We start from the raw sequence: 17,135 nt of genomic DNA, 5'->3' as shown, positions 1-17,135 counted from the left end.
CAAGCGGCGACAAATCGACGCGCGTCACGTTCCCGAGTGGGCCACCAGAAACGCTGGCGAATGGAAGCGCGTACCCGAACGCCGGGGTGGCCGGCTAACTTGGCAGAGTGGGCCCACTGAAGAACGGCCGGACGAGTAGGAACGGGAACGAACAGAAGGTTCCTAGGACAAGCTCGCGGCGACGGAGTGTGAGCGAGTGCTTGCTTTACCTGCCTCTCAATTCCCCAGACAGTCAACCCGACAACACGCCCCTCGGGAGAATCCCCTCGGGGTCGGAGGAGACCTCAGAAGAACTGAAGAGACGAGATAAAGCATCAGGCTTGGTGTTTTTGAGCCCGGACGATAAGAAATAACAAACTCGAAACGAGCGAAAAACAGAGCCCAACGAGGCCTGACGCGCATTAAGTCGTTTGGCTGAACGGATGTACTCAAGGTTCCTATGGTCAGTCCAAACGACAAAGGAACGGTCGCCCCTCCAACCACTGTCGCCATTCGCCTAGGGCTAAGCGGATGGCGAGCAGTTCGCGATTACCAACATCATAGTTACGTTCTGACGGCGATAAGCGATGAGAGAAAAACGCGCAAGGATGGACCTTGCCGTCAGAGAGAGAGCGCTGAAAAGAATGGCTCCCGCCCACCTCTGACGCGTCAACCTCAACAACAAACTGTCTAGAGATGTCAGGTGTAACAAGAATAGGCGCGGATGTAAAAGCGATTCTTAAGAAGATCAAAAGCTCCCTGGGCGGAAACGGACCACTTAAAGCACGTCTTAACAGAAGTAAGGGCTGTGAGGGGAGCTGCCACCTGACCGAAATTACGGATGAAACGACGATAGAAATTAGCGAAGCCCAGAAAGCGCTGCAGCTCGACGCTAGTTCCCGGAAGTAGATCAATACTACAGTCATCGACCGGTGTGGAGGGAGAGAAGTGGCCTTGGAACGACTGAACACCGTGCGCAGATCGTGATACTCCTCCGGCACCCCTGTCAAATCGCCAGGCTCCTCCTGTGAAGAAGAGACAGAGGAAACAGGAGGGATAGCAGACATTAAACAGGTCACATGACAAGAAACATTCCAGGATAGGATAGTATTACTAGACCAATTAATAGAAGGGTTATGGCGCACTAACCAGGGATGACCCAAAACAACAGGTGTAAAAGGTGAACGAAAAATTAAAAAAGAAATGGTTTCGCTATGATTACCAGAGACAGTGAGGGTTAAAGGCAGCGTCTCACGCTGAATCTTGGGGAGAGAACTACCATCTAAAGCGAACAAGGCCGTGGGCTCCCTAACTGTCTGAGAGGAATGTCATGTTCCCGAGCCCAGGTCTCGTCCATAAAACAGCCCTCCGCCCCAGAGTCTATCAAGGCACTGCAGGAAGCAGATGAACCGGGCCAGCGGAGATGGACCGGAAAGGTAGTGCGTGATCCAGAAGGAGAGGCCTGAGTAGTTGCGCTCACCAGTAGCCCTCCGCTTACTGATGAGCTCTGGCTTTTACTGGACATGAGGTGACAAAATGACCAGCGGAGCCGCAGTAGAGACAGAGGCGATTGGTGATTCTCCGTTCCTTCTCCTTGGCCGATATGCGGATACCCCCAGCTGCATAGGCTCAGCATCCGAGCCGGCGGAGGAGGGTGGCAGTGATGCGGCAGGTGGCAGTGATGTGGAGAGGGGAGCAACGGAGAACGCGAGCTCCTTTCCACGAGCTCGGCGACGAAGATCAAACCGTCGCTCTATGCGAATAGCGAGAGCTATTAAGGAGTCAGACTGGAAGGAACCTCCCGGGAGAGGATCTCATCCTTAACCTCGACGAGGAGACCCTCCAGAAAACGAGCGAGCAAAGCCGGCTCGTTCCAGTCACTAGAGGCAGCGAGAGTGCGAAACTCAATAGAATAATCCGTTATGGATCGATTCCCCTGACATAGGGAAGACAGGGCCCTGGAAGCCTCCTCGCCAAAAACAGAACGGTCAAAAACCCGTATCATCTCCTCCTTAAAGTCCTGATACTGGTTAATACACTCAGCCCTCGCCTCCCAGATTGCCGTGCCCCACTCACGCGCCCGTCCGGTAAGGAGAGAAATGACGTAGGCGACGGGCTGCGCTCCTGGAGTAAGTGTTGGGCTGGAGAGAACACCACATCACACTGAGTGAGGAATGAGCGGCACTCAGTGGGCTCCCCAGAGTAACACGGCGGGTTGTTGATCCTGGGCTCCGGAGACTCGGAAACCCTGGAAGTGGGCGGTGAATCGAGTGGAGTTGGTGAACTTGTCTTGTGAGGTCGGAGACTTGGACGGCCAGGGTCTCAACGGCATGTCGAGCAGCAGACAATTCCTCCTCGTGTCTGCCTAGCATCGCTCCCTGGATCTCGACGGCGGAGTGAAAAGGGTCCGGGCCGCTGGGTCCATTCTTGGTCTGATTCTTCTGTTATGTACTTGAGTGAAGACCCAAAGCGGTTTTAACAGAAAACAGAGTTCTTTAATGAAAAACAGGAATGGCATAAATCCTCTTCCAACGTAGTCAATGGAACAAAAGAACGTTAGTATAATGCAGGATGCACCTGCCAGGCAGACTCCGACAGGATAGGACAAGGTGGAAGCAAACGGTACGACAGCTTGCTTCTGGCATCGAACAATCACTATTGCACTGCACACTGTCCCATCCCAGGGTTTCCCAAATTCGGTGCTGGGGCCCCCCCTGGGTACACGGTTTGTTTTATGCCCTATCACAACACAGCTGATTACAATCATCAAGCTTTGATTATTTGAATTAGCTTCATAGTTTTATTTAATTTTTTTATTTCACCTTTATTTCACCAGGTAGGCCAGTTGAGAACAAGTTCTCATTTACAACTGCAACCTGGTCAAGATAGAGCAAAGCAGTGCGACACAAACAACAACACAGAGTTACACATGGAATATACAACATACAGTCAATAACACAACAGAAATGTCTATATACAGTGTGTGCAAATGAGATAAGATAAGGGAGGTTAGGCAATAAATAGGCCATAGTGGTAAAATAATTACAATTTAGTAATTAAACACTGGAGTGATAGATGTGCAGAAGATAAATGTGCAAGTAGAGATACTGGGGTGCAAAGGAGCAAAAAAGTATGTATGGGGATGAGGTAGTTGGATGGGCTATTTACAGATGGGCTATGTACAGGTGCAGTGACCTGTGAAATGCTCTGACAGTGAGTGCTTAAAGTTAGAGGGAGATATGACAGCAGCTTAAGTCATTTTTGCAATTCATTCCAGTCATTGGCAGCAGAGAACTGGAAGTGCTAGGGCTAAAACCCCATGACGAAAAGTGTCCCCTCCTACGTCACAATGAGATTTGATGAGTTCTAGCTTCTGTTAATAGGGCTGTTGCTAGAACTTGCAAAATTCTGATCTGATTACGTCCATTGGTATGCTGGTTGCTTGGCTTTATTTTACCTCGTAGTGGTCGCGAAGAAAGGAAGATGCGGGCAGCTCCCAGTGCCTCAAGCTTAATGATGAGCTTGGAGGGTACTATGTTGTTGAATGCTGAGCTATAGTTAATGAACAGCATTCTAACATAGGTATTCCTCTTGTCCAGATGGGATAGGGCAGTGTGCATTGTGATGGCTATTGTGTCATCTATGGACCTATTGGGGCGGTAAGCAAATTGAAGTGGGTCTAGGGTGACAGGTAGGGTGGAGTTGATATGATCCTTGACTCGTCTCTCAAAGCATTTCATGATGACAGATGAGAGTGCTACGGGGCGGTAGTCATTTAGAAATGTTACCTTTGTATTCTTGGGTAGAGGAACAATGGTGGCCATCTTGAAGCATGTGGGGACATCAGACTGGGATAGTGAGTTATATTGAATATGTCCGTTAACACAAGCGGGCTGGTCTGTGCATGCTCTGAGGACGTGGCTAGGGATGCCGTCTGGGCTGGCAGCCTTGCGAGGGTTAACATGTTAAAATGTCTTACTCACGTCGGCCACAGAGAAGGAGATTCCACAGTCATTGTAGCGGGCCGCGTCGGTGACACTGTATTATCCTCAAAGCGGGCAAAGAAGGTGTTAAGTTTGTCTGGAAGCAAGACGTTTGTGTCATGGCTTGTTTTCCTTTTGTAGTCCGTGATTGTCTGTAGACCAATCCACATACGTCTCGTGTCTGAGCTGTTGAATTTCGACTCTATTTTGTCTTTATACTGACATTTTGCTTGTTTGACTGCCTTGCGGAGGGAATATCTACACTGTTTGTATTCGTCCATATTCCTAGTCTCCTTTCCATGGTTAAATATGGTGGTTCGCGCTTTCAGTTTTGCGCGAATACCGCCATCTATCCACGGTTTCTGGTTTGGGTAGGTTTTAATAGTCACAGTGGGTATAACATCTCCTATACAATTCCTTAAACTCACTCATCGAATCAACGCATACGTCGATATTATTCTCTGAGGCTACATGTGACATATCCCAGTGCGCGTGATCAAAACAATATTGAAGCGTGGATTCCGATTGGTCAGACCACCGTTAAATAGTCCTTAGTGTAGTCCTTTCCTGTTTGAGTTTCTGTCTGTAGGAAGAGAGGAGGAAAATGGAGTCGTCGTTAGATTTGCCAAAAGAAGGGCAGGGGAGGGCCTTGTATGCATCGAAGAAGTTAGAGTAGCAGTGATCCAGTGTTTTTCCAGTGCGAGCGCTATCGTCAATATGCTGATATAATTTAGATAACCTCGATCTTAAATTTGCTTTGTTAAAGTCCCAAGCTACAATAAATGCATCCTCAGGATATACTGTATGGTTTCCAGTTTGCATAAAGTCCAGTGAAGTTCCTTGAGGGCCGTCGTGGTATTGGCTTGAGGGGGGATATACATGGCTGTGACAATAACCGGAGAGATATTTATTCCTGCGATGCACAAAGAATCCAGGTGGCTGTACCTGCAGCATATCCCAATAGAGCCATGTTTCCGTTAAACAAAGTATGTTACAATCCCTGATGTCTCTTTGGGAAGCAACCCTTGCCCTGATTTTGTCGACCTTGTTATCCTCTTGAATCTCCCCATCCCGGATCCGGGATCGTGACTAAAGCCTCAGGCTCATTAGCATAACGCAACGTTAACGATTTCTGAAAATCGCAAATAAAATGAAAATAATGCGTCTGCTCTCAAGCTTAGCCTTTTCTTAACAACACTGTCATCTCAGATTTTCAAAATATGCTTTTGAACCATAGCAATTGACTAATTTGTGTAAGAGTATGCTAAGCTAGCTTAGCATTTTGAGTAGCATTTAGCACGCAACATTTTCACAAAAACCAGATAACCAAATAAATAAAATAATTTACCTTTGAAGAGCTTCGGATGTTTTCAATGAGGAGACTCTCAGTTACATACCAAAAGCGCAGTTTTTCCTGAAAGCGTCTGTGTGTAGGAGAAATCGCTCCGTTTTTTACATCGCATTTGCCTACCGAAACGAACCGAAAATTCAGTCACCTACAACGTCAAACTTTTTCCGAATTAACTCCATAATATCGACCGAAACATGGCAAACGTTGTTTGGAATCAATCCTCAAGGTGTTTTTTCACATATCTCTTCATTGATATATCGTTCGTGGAAGCCTGTGTTCTTCTCTAAATTCCATGGAAAAATACTTGCAGCTGACTTTTGCGCACCAATTTCGGCGCAGGACACCGGGCGGACACCTGGTAAATGTGGTCTCTTATGGTCAATCTTCCAATGATATGCCTACAAATACGTCACAATGCTGCAGACACCTTGGGGAAACGACAGAATGGGCAGACTTACTCCTCTCGCATTCACAGCCATATAAGGAGAATGGAAAACAGAGCCTCAAAAATCCTGCTCATTTCCTGGGTGCCGTCTCATCTTGGTTTTGCCTGAAGCTCACGTTCTAGGGCACGCACAGAGAATATCTTGGTAGTTCTGGACACGTCAGAGTGTTTTCTTTCGAAAGCTATCAATTATATGCATAGTCGAGCATCTTTTTGTGACAAAATATCTTGTTTAAAACGGGAACGTTTTTCATCCAAAAATGAAATTGCGCCCCTAGAGTTTCAAGAGGTTATCTAGAAACTGGACATTAGCGAGTAATATACTCTGAAGCGTTGGGTGGTGTGAATGCATCTGAAGCTTGACCAGACCACCGCTCTGTCTTCCTCTTCTCTGGCAGTGTTGTTTTGGGTCAGCCTCTGGAATCTGTAAAAAAAAATAGTTATAGAATTATTTTAAATTGACGAGTTGAAACGTTGCCTATAAAAAAATTAGGATGCAACATGTGTTAACTTCTTGACGCACCCACTTTCGGCGAAAGCATACCAAGCGTTTATGTAAGAACATCACTCTCAGTAGACAAAATATTACAAACAGCTTATTACAAAAAGCAATAAATTAAATCGCTTACCTTTGATGATCTTAGGATGTTTGCACTCACGAGACTCACTTTAGAGTGTTTTCTATCCTAATCTGACAATTATATGCATATTCTAGTTTCTGGGCCTGAGAAATAGGCAGCTTCAATTGGGTACTTTTTCAGCCAAATCGCATTTTGGAACAGTGAGTGCATTCTGACTAAATAAAACAACTCACGCTGGGGCGACCGTTAGAGATATTTGGATCTCAAATGTGAAAGGTTAACTTCTTGAAGCTAGCTATTTTTATTTTTGGAAAAATAACGTTCCCAAAGTAAATGGCCTATTTCTCCTGAACAGATGCTAGAATATGCATCTAATTGACATATTAGGATAGAAAACCTTCTAAAGTTTCCAAAACTGTCAAAATATTGTCTGTGAGTATAACAGTACTGATATTGCAGGCGAAACCATGAGAAAAATCAAACCAGGAAGTGGGTTCTATTTTGAAAACTCCATGTTCCATAGCCTTCGATTGCTCCATTTGAAGGGATATCAACCAGATTACTTTTCCTTTCGCTTCCACAAGGTGTCACCAGTCTTCAGACATAGTTTCAGGCTTTTATTTAAAAAAATGATTCAGAAAGATAACATCGCGTCAGGTGGTCACATGAGTTTTGCTCGCGCAACAGAGTTCGGACAGTACTGAACAAGACCGTTGCGGTTTATATATTATCGATTATATATTTAAAAAACAACCTGAGGATTGATTATAAAAAAAGTTTGACATATTTCTGTGGACATTATTTAGAATTTTCATCTGCGTTGTCGTTGATTTCCTGTGGATTTCTGAACATAACGCGACAAACAAACGGAGGTATTTTGGATATAAAAATAATCTTTATGGAACAAAAGGAACATTTGTTGTGTAACTGGGAGTCTCGTGAGTGAAAACATCTGAAGATCATCAAAGGTAAACGATTAATTTGATTGCTTTTCTGATTTTCGTGACCAAGCTACCGGATGCTAAGTGTACTTAATGTTTTGTCATCCGATCGATAAACTTACACAAACGCTTGGATTGCTTTCGCTGTAAAGCATATTTTCAAAATCTATCTAGGTGGATTAACAAAAGGCTAAGCTGTGTTTTGCAATATTGCACTTGTGATTTCATGAATATGAATATTTTTAGTAATATTATTTGACTGTGGCGCTATGCTATTCAGCGGTTGCTGATGACAATTATCCCGCTTGAGGGATGGGTAGCGTCAAGAAGTTAAAGAGAAATTGCAGAAAGCAGAGCAGAAGTGGTGAAAGTCAAAGTTGCAGGTCCATTATTATCACGCCCTGACTGAAGAGAGCCTTTTTATGTATCTATTTTGGTTTGGTCAGGGTGTGATTTGGGTGGGCATTCTATGTTTTGTTTTCTATGTTTTGGCCGGTATGGTTCTCAATCAGGGACAGCTGTCTATCATTGTCTCTGATTGGGAATCATACTTAGGTAGCCCCTTTTCCCTCCATTCAGTATGGGTAGTTGACTTTGTTAGAGGCATTATAGCCAAAGTTAAGCTTCACGGTCGTTTCCTTGTTTTCTTGGTTACATAAATAAAAGGAATATGTACACTCATTACGCTGCACTTTGGTCCACTTATTCTTTCCAGGAAGACGGCCGTGACAATTATGATATTCTGAGAGAGCATCTTGGCATTCTAACAATGCAATTAGAAATGCCAGACGGGCTCATTTTTCTATCTTGATCACGAATAATAATTAGAGAGTGTTCTTCTCGACCATTGATAGCCTGATAAATCCTACCCCCTTCAAACCTGTGAACTTTACTCCACATCTAAATTTGATGAGTTTGCGGCATATTTCAGAGATAAGATTCCCAGCATAATGTTGGTTATCAGTCAAGCAATACCTGATGAGAAGTTTGATGATACGTTCCCTAGCTTACCACGCAAAGGCTCTATGAATGTATTTCCCCTGGTTGACACAGCATGCCCAGGAAAGTGATTTCACAACTTAAGCATCTACCTGCCTCCTCTATCCTATCCCCACCACCTTCTTCAAAACAGTTTGAGAGACAGCCTTAGTTACTGTAAAGTGGTAAATGATCTTCGAGCCAACCCAGATGCCAAATAGCTCTGTCTTTTTACTCTTAGATTTAAGTGCTGCATTTGACACTGTTGACCATGTTGTCCTTCTGGACAGACTGGAGAGGTGGTTTGGCCTCTCCATCCAGTTCTTTAAAAAAATGTAACTAGGCAAGTCAATTAAGAACAAATTCTTATTTACAAAGACAGCCTATCCTGGCCAAACCCTAACAACACTGGGCCAATAGTGTGCCACTTATAGGACTCCCAATCACAGCTGGTTGTGATACAGCCTGGAATTGAATCAGGGTGTCGGTAATGACACCTCTAGCACTGAGCTGCAGTGCCCTAGAACGCTGCGCCACTCGGCAGCCCCAAGTTGTAATTATGACTAAATGTCCACAATTTATATTCTTAAAATGTGAATTTAAACCTAACCCTAACTAATGACAGCCACGTTTGATGCGTTGGTCCACCAGACCTTCATCGCAGTTGGGCGGAAGTGTCTGGGAATGAGATTGGAAGAGCTATCTTTATTTTATCCTTCCTGACTGCTGATGAGCTCTTAAAGTGGCAGCGCAAGGTAGAGGCTCCGTGCAGGATTTTGCCACAAGAGATCATAGCTTTCACCTGGATTAACCTGGTCAGACAATGTCATGGAAAGGGCAGGTGTTCCTAATGTTTTGTACACTCGGTGTATAGCAGCCTACTCAATTAATCAGAACTATTCTTACTATAATGAACTGCTTCAGCTTCTATACAGCTTAAATTCTACAGATAACACATATTGGGGTACCACAGGGTTCAATTCTCGGGCCGAATCTTTTCTCTGTATATATCAATGATGTCGCTCTTGCTGTGGGCGATTCCCTGATCCACCTCAACGCAGCAACAGAGTTTGGGCAGCCATTGCCTTTCCCTCTCCTACTGCAAAAGACAGTTGCGGTTGATATATTATCGATTATATATTTTAAAAACAACCTGAGGATTGATTATAAAAAACGTTTGACATGTTTCTGTGGACATTACGGATACTATTTGGAATTTGTATGCGTTGTTGTGACCGCTCTTTCCTCTGGATTTCTGAACATAACGCGCCAAACAAACTGAGGTATTTTGGATATAAAAATAATCTTTATGGAACAAAAGGAACATTTATTGTGTAACTGGGAGTCTCGTGAGTAAAAACATCCGAAGATCATCAAAGGCAAACGATTAATTTGATTGCTTTTCTGATTTTTGTGACCAAGCTACTTAACCTCTTACATCTATGGGGGCGCTATTTCATTTTTGGATGAAAAACGTTCCCGTTTTAAACAAGATATTTTGTCACAAAAAGATGCCTGACTATGCATATAATTGATAGCTTTCGAAAGAAAACACTCTGACGTGTCCAGAACTACCAAGATATTCTCTGTGCGTGCCCTAGAATGTGAGCTTCAGGCAAAACCAAGATGAGATGGCATCCAGGAAATGAGCAGGATTTTTGAGGCTCTGTTTTCCATTGTCTCCTTATATGGCTGTGAATGCGAGAGGAATGAGCCTGCCCTTTCTGTCGTTTCCCCAAGGTGTCTGCAGCATTGTGACGTATTTGTAGGCAGATCATTGGAAGATTAACCATAAGAGTCCACATTTACCAGGTGTCCGCCCGGTGTCCTGCGCCGAAATTGGTGCACAAAAGTCACCTGCCAGTATTTTTCCATGGGATACAGAGAGGAAAGCAAGCTTCCACGAACTGCATATCAATGAAGAGATATGTGAAAAAACACCTTGAGGATTGATTCCAAACAACGTTTGCCATGTTTCGGTCGATATTATGTAGTTAATCCGGAAAAAGTTTTACGTTGTAGGTGACTGAATTTTCGGTTCGTTTCGGTAGCCAGACACAGACACACAGACGCTTTCAGGAAAAACTGCGCATTTGGTATGTAACTGAGAGTCTCCTCATTGAAAACATCAGAAGCTCTTCAAAGGTAAATGATTTTATTTATTTGGTTATCTGGTTTTTGTGAAAATGTTGCGTGCTAAATGCTACTCAAAATGCTATGCTAGCTTTGCATACTCTTACACAAATTAGTCAATTTCTATGGTTCAAAAGCATATTTTGAAAATATGAGATGACAGTGTTGTTAAGAAAAGGCTAAGCTTGAGAGCAGACGCATTATTTTCATTTTATTTGCGATTTTCAGAAATCGTCAACATTGCGTTATGCTAATGAGCCTGAGGCTTTAGTCACAAACCCGGATCCGGGATGGGGAGTTTCAAGAAGTTAACAACACTGTCATCTCAGATTTTCAAAATATGCTTTTCAACCATAGCTACACAAGCATTTGTGTAAGAGTATTGATAGCTAGCATAGCATTAAGCCTAGCATTCAGCAGGCAACATTTTCACAAAAACAAGAAAAACATTCAAATAAAATAATTTACCTTTGAAGAATGGATGTTTTCAATGAGGAGACTCTCAGTTAGATAGCAAATGTTGTTTTTCCAAAAAGATTATTTGTGTAGGAGAAATCGCTCCGTTTTGTTCATCACGTTTGGCTTAGAAAACCCCCCGAAAATTCAGTCATTACAACGCCAAACTTTTTTCCAAATTAACTCCATAATATCGACAGAAACATGGCAAACGTTGTTTAGAATCAATCCTTAAGGTGTTTTTCACATATCTATTCGATGATAAATCATTTGTGGCATTTGCCTTTCGCCTCTGAAACTAATTTGAAAAGTGGACGCAGCTGGAGATTGCGCAATAATTTCGACGGAGGACACCAAGCGGACACCTGGTAAATGTAGTCTCTTATGGTCAATCTTCCAATGATATGTCTACAAATACGTCACAATGCTGCAGACACCTTGGGGAAACGACAGAAAGTGTAGGCTCATTCCTGGCACATTCACAGCCATATAAAGAGACATTGGAACACATCGCATTCAAAATCTGGGGCATTTCCTGTATGAAATTTCATCTTGGTTTCGCCTGTAGCATTAGTTCTGGGGCACTCACAGACAATATCTTTGCAGTTTTGGAAACGTCAGAGTGTTTTCTTTCCAAAGCTGTTAATTATATGCATAGTCGAGCATCTTTTCATGACAAAATATCTTGTTTAAAACAGGAACGTTTTTTTATCAAAAACTTAAAAGAGCTCCCCCTATATCGAAGAATTTAATCCCATTTGAGAGTTTGAGGTCAATCCTCAAGAAGCAGGTAGACAAACAAAACCCCACACATTCTGATAAACTCCAAGCATTGATTATGCAAGAATGGGCTGCCATTAGTCAGGATGTGGCCCAAAAGTTAATTGACAGCATGCCAGGGTGGATTGCAGAGGCCTTGAAAAAGAAGGGATAGCTACTGGGTGTAGCTAGCCTTGCCTAAAGATCAGTCAGCTGATAAAGGTCATGTTGAGCAACAGATTTTTTACAATGTGGTGTGTTAAAGCCTGCACACGCAGGTGCTTTCCTGGAGTATGTTAGATATTGCAACATTATGGAAATCTCGCTAATGTTTTAGAAAGAGGCATTATGTTGCCACACTTGCCAGCAAATTATAAACATAACCATCTAAGGATGAATACACACAGACACACAAACACACACAATGTACACACACAGTTGGCACAATCAAGAACACTTTTTAGATTGACAGTCAATGTATTTGATAATATACTATATATATAAAATGTTGCTGACATTGGCTAGCCTAATTATCTTGTCTCTTGTGTGTATTGTGGATGGTGTTTTCGGGTAAATTATAACACACCACACATTGGTAAGGTCTTCATCTGTTTCGCAGATTCAAAGCAAATTACTTTTTTCTCATATGCGCAAACGTGCACACTCACTCACTTTCACACACAAACACACAAACATTTAATGTTCATATGTAGCTCGTTTTTGGTCACAGGTCCAGGAATGGCTGAAGAATTGCAACATTTACCTAAAACTAATGCTGCAGATAGCAATACTGGGTGATTTTGAAAATTCATAGTCAATCAATCAATAATATAATAGTTATTTAAGCGAAAATGTTTCTTTAATTTACACTCTGTAGAAACTATGAGAATAAAACAGTTCAGTACATTTGCAGCATCACAGCACAGTTGAAAAATATATGGCAAATAGAAATCCAATATGGTTGGTGTTAAGAGATACTGTACAGTGGGGAGAACAAGGATTTGACACACTGACGATTTTGCAGGTTTTCCTACTTTCAAAGCATGTAGAGGTCTGTAATTTTTTATCATAGGTACACTTCAACTGTGAGAGACAGACTCTAAAACAAAAATCCAGAAAATCATATTGTATGATTTTTAAGTAATTAATTTGCATTTTATTGCATGACATAAGTATTTGATCATCACCAACCAGTAAGATTTCCAGCTCTCACAGACCTATTAGTTTTCTTTAAGAAGCCCTCTTGTTCTCTACTCATTACCTGTATTAACTGCACCTGTTTGAACTCGTTACCTGTATAAAAGACACATGTCCGTTCACACACACTCAATCAAACAGACTCCAATCTCTCCACAATGGCCAAGACCAGAGAGCTGTGTAAGGACATCAGTGTTAAATTGTAGACCTGCACAAGGCTGGGATGGGCTACAGGACAATAGGCAAGCAGCTTGGTGAGACGGCAAGAACTGTTGGTGCATTATTAGAAAATGGAAGAAGTTCAAGATGACGGTCAATCACCCTCGGTCTGGTGCTCCATGCAAGATCTCACCTTGTGGGGCATCAATGATCATGAAGAAGGTGAGGGATCAACCCAGAACTACATGGCAGGACCTGGTCAATGACCTGAAGATAGCTGGGACCACGGTCTCAAAGAAAACCATTAGCAACACACTACGCCGTCATGGATTAAAATCCTGCAGCACACGCAAGGTCCCCAAGATGCTCAAGCAAGCGCATGTCCAGGCCAGTCTGAAGTTTGCCAATGACCATCTGGATGATCTAGAGGAGGAATGGGAGAAGGTCATGTGGTCTGATGAGAAAAAAAGAGCTTTTGGTCTAAACTCCACTCGCCGTGTTTGGAGGAAGAAGAAGGATGAGTACAACCCCAAGAACACCATCCCAACCGTGAAGCATGGTGGTGGAACCATCATTCTTTGGGGATGCTTTTCTGCAAAGGGGACAGGACGACTACACTGCATTGAGGGGAGGATGGATGGGGCCATGTATCGCGAGATCTTGGCCAACAACCTCCTTCCCTCAGTAAGAGCACAGCCCCGAAACCTGAAGGATCTGGAGAAGGTCTGTATGGAGGAGTGGGCCAAAATCCCTAACGCAGTGTGTGCACACCTGGTCAAGAACTACAGGAAATGTATGATCTCTGTAATTGCAAACAAAGGTTTCTGTACCAAATATTAAATTATGCTTTTCTGATGTATCAAATACTTATGTCATGCAATAAAATGCAAATGAATTACTTAAAAATCACACAGTGATTTTCTGGATTTTTGTATTAGATTCCATCTCTCACAGTTGAAGTGTACCTACGATAGAAATTACAGACCTCTACATGCTTTGTAAGTTGGAAAACTTGCAGAATTGGCAGTGTAGCAAATACTTGTTCTCCCCACTGTGTATATATATATATATATATATTATATATATATATTTATTTACCCCAAAAATATATGGGGGATTGGAAATTATGCAGACAAGTACATTGATAGAATCTGTCCAATATTTAAGATGATCAAAAATAAAATAAAATAATCACACAAACATTTGCACATAACGTGCAAGTCTCAAATCAAATTTTATTTGTCACATACACATGTTTAGCAGATGTTATTGTGGGTGTAGCGAAACGCTTGTGTTTCTAGCTCCAACAGTGCAGTAATATATAACAATACACACAATTTAAAGGAAAGGAATTAAGATTTTTTTATATTTGGACAAGAAAAGTCAGTTGAATAGACTAAGATACAGTACAATAAGATAGAATGCAGTGCTATACAGCAGTGCTAGCTGTGCCGCTAGAGATCCTGGTTTCGAATCCCGTCTCTGTCGCAGCCGGCTGAGACCGGAGACGCATGGGGCGATGCAGGGATGTCCTTGTTCCATTGCTTTCTAGCGACTCCTGTGGTGGTCCATGCATGTGCATGCTAACACGGTCGCCAGGTGTACAGTGTTTCCTCTGACACATTGGGGTGGCTGGCTTTTGGACTAAGCGGGCATTGTGTCAAGAAGCAGTGCGTCTTGGTTGGGTCATGTTTCGGAGGATGCACGGCTCTCAACCTTCGCCTCTCCCGAGTCCGTACTGGAGTTGCAGCAATGAGACAAGACTGTAGCTACCTATTGTGAATTTGGGGAGAAATAGTGGTAAAAAAATAAAATAAAGAATACATATGAGATGAGTGTTGCACAATCAAGTTACACATGTGAAGTCTAATGTGAACATCTGTTCATGAAATACCTTGATGAATGCCAAGAGCTGAAATATCCAATTTACATTTTTGCAATAAATATGCTCTTCTTTCAAGTTCTACTGTCCTCCAAGAGTTGCAGAATTTCCTATTACCTTCTGTTGTTTTTCTTGCCATTATTGAATGACAGTGGTGAACTTCTTATATGGCATGTAAATGAGGAGGCCAGAGTTGGGCTACCTGCCAAGTAGTGTTGTCACAATACCAACATTTTGACTTTGATACCGATACCAGGTTTAGTATCAAAATACTTGATATTCAATACCGAAATGATACCAAAACAGAACCACAGGCCCTATCTTATCTACTTTTTCACCCAGGTTATTAACCCGGAGAAAGAACTAGGCCATACATTTACAATGTGCTTGTCAATTGCTTGTTCTCAATCTGCTTTATGAATAGGAATGTTTTCAACACTTTTATTTCCACAACTGATCAGAACTTGTTCTCATGGCTCTCTTGTCTCTCTGCAGCAGACACATGGGAAGCTGATAGCCTAGTGGTTAAGAGTGTTGGGCCAGTAACGAACAGTTGGTGGTTCAAGTCCCCAAGCCAGCAAGGTGAAAAATTCTGCAGTCCTACCCTTGAGCATGGCAGTTTACCCCCAAAACAACTGCTCCTTAGGTGTTAAGGCAGCCCCCCACTACTCTGATTCATCTGGGTTGTGTTCATTGCAGAAGACACATTTAGATATCCCCTTTCCCAATATCTTTGGAACATCGAATCACAATGAATATAGAATCGTGAAAATGGCTAATTCTGTAAATGTGTCCTTTTAAAGTAAACTTAATAGGTTAGCCAGTAACACAGGACATTGTTCACTGTCTGTCTGGCTCACTGTATAAGTCAATTTGTCAACTCAAATGATCCCTTCCTTGGACCTGTTGCCTATTCAGAGGCCACACATCCGCCGCCCTCTGAAATGTTTCTCAGGCCCTGCTGAGCCTCATGTCCATGAGGTCTTTGGAGAAATCTTTGGAGAAATTGATAGTGTGGTCAGCCAGTACCTAGAGTTGGAGCCCAGGGCGTTACAGGTTTTTCATTAAACCTTTATTTAAGTCAGGTTTAAACCCTAACCCGGATGACGCTGGGCAAATTGTGCGCCGCCCTATGGGACTCCCAATCACGGCAGGTTGTGATACAGCCTGGTATCGGACCAGGGTTTGTAGTGACTCCTCTACCACTGAGATACAGTGCCTTAGACTGCTTTGCGACTTGGGAGCTGGTGCAGCTAGTCATGCTTTAGTCTAACTACACATTCAGCACCTGCTGGCGGTTAACATTATCAAGAACATGGTACCAGAGGTGAGAAGTATATTCAAGCAAGTAGAAACCTTGGTGAGACTTCTTGGTGAGTAAAGCCTGTGTTTCTATGTATGCTGATGACTCAACACTGTACACGTCAGCTATCACAGCAAGTGAAATCACTGCAACACTTATCAAAGAGCTGCAGTCAGTTGCAGAATGCGTGGCAAGAAATAAGTTACTCCTAAATATTTCAAAAACTAAAAGTCTTGTAGTTGGGATAAATCATTCACTTAACCCTAAACCTCTACTAAATCTTGAAATGAATAATATGGAAATTGAGCAAGTTGAGGAGAATAAACTGCTTGGAGTAACCCTAGATTGTAAACTATCATGGTCAAAACATATTGATCAAATCAAAAACAAATTGTCACATGCACCGAATACAACAGGTGTAGACCTTACAGTGAAATGCTTACTAACAAATGCTTACTTACAATTGATCCAACAGTAGCTAAGATAGGGAGAGGTCTGTCCATAATAAAGAGCTGCTCTGCCTTCTTAACATAACTATCAACAAGGCAGGATCTACAGGCCCTAGTTTTGTCGCACCCGGAATACTGTCCAGTCATGTGGTCAGGTGCTACAAAGAGGGAAAATTACAATTGGCACAGAACAGGACAGCACAGCGAAAAACATGTCTCAGAACATCAATGACACAGAAGAGACTGACGAATGTTCACCAGGAAAGGTTGGACAAGTTAGAGCAGACAAAAATCTGCAAACGCATAGTCAGTATGTGACATCCGCTAAATATTTTTGGGGATAATTTATTTGAGACCAGTCCAGCCTCTGTCAGCCACCTTCAGAGCCCATCACTGTCTGCCACCTAGAAAGGTCAAGTCCAGTCTCTGTCAGCCATCTTCAGAGTCCAGCTAGTCTCTGCCTCATAGAAAACTCCAGTCCAGCCGCTGTCATCTGCACTCAAAGCCCAGCCACCGTCTGCACTGTCTGCCTCCTTCAA

The sequence above is a fragment of the Oncorhynchus masou genome, chromosome 32, assembly GCF_036934945.1.
Source record: "Oncorhynchus masou masou isolate Uvic2021 chromosome 32, UVic_Omas_1.1, whole genome shotgun sequence".
In the NCBI taxonomy this organism is placed as follows: Eukaryota; Metazoa; Chordata; class Actinopteri; order Salmoniformes; family Salmonidae; genus Oncorhynchus; species Oncorhynchus masou.
The sequence above is the reverse complement of the archived record's forward strand: the minus strand, read 5'-3'. Positions refer to the sequence as shown.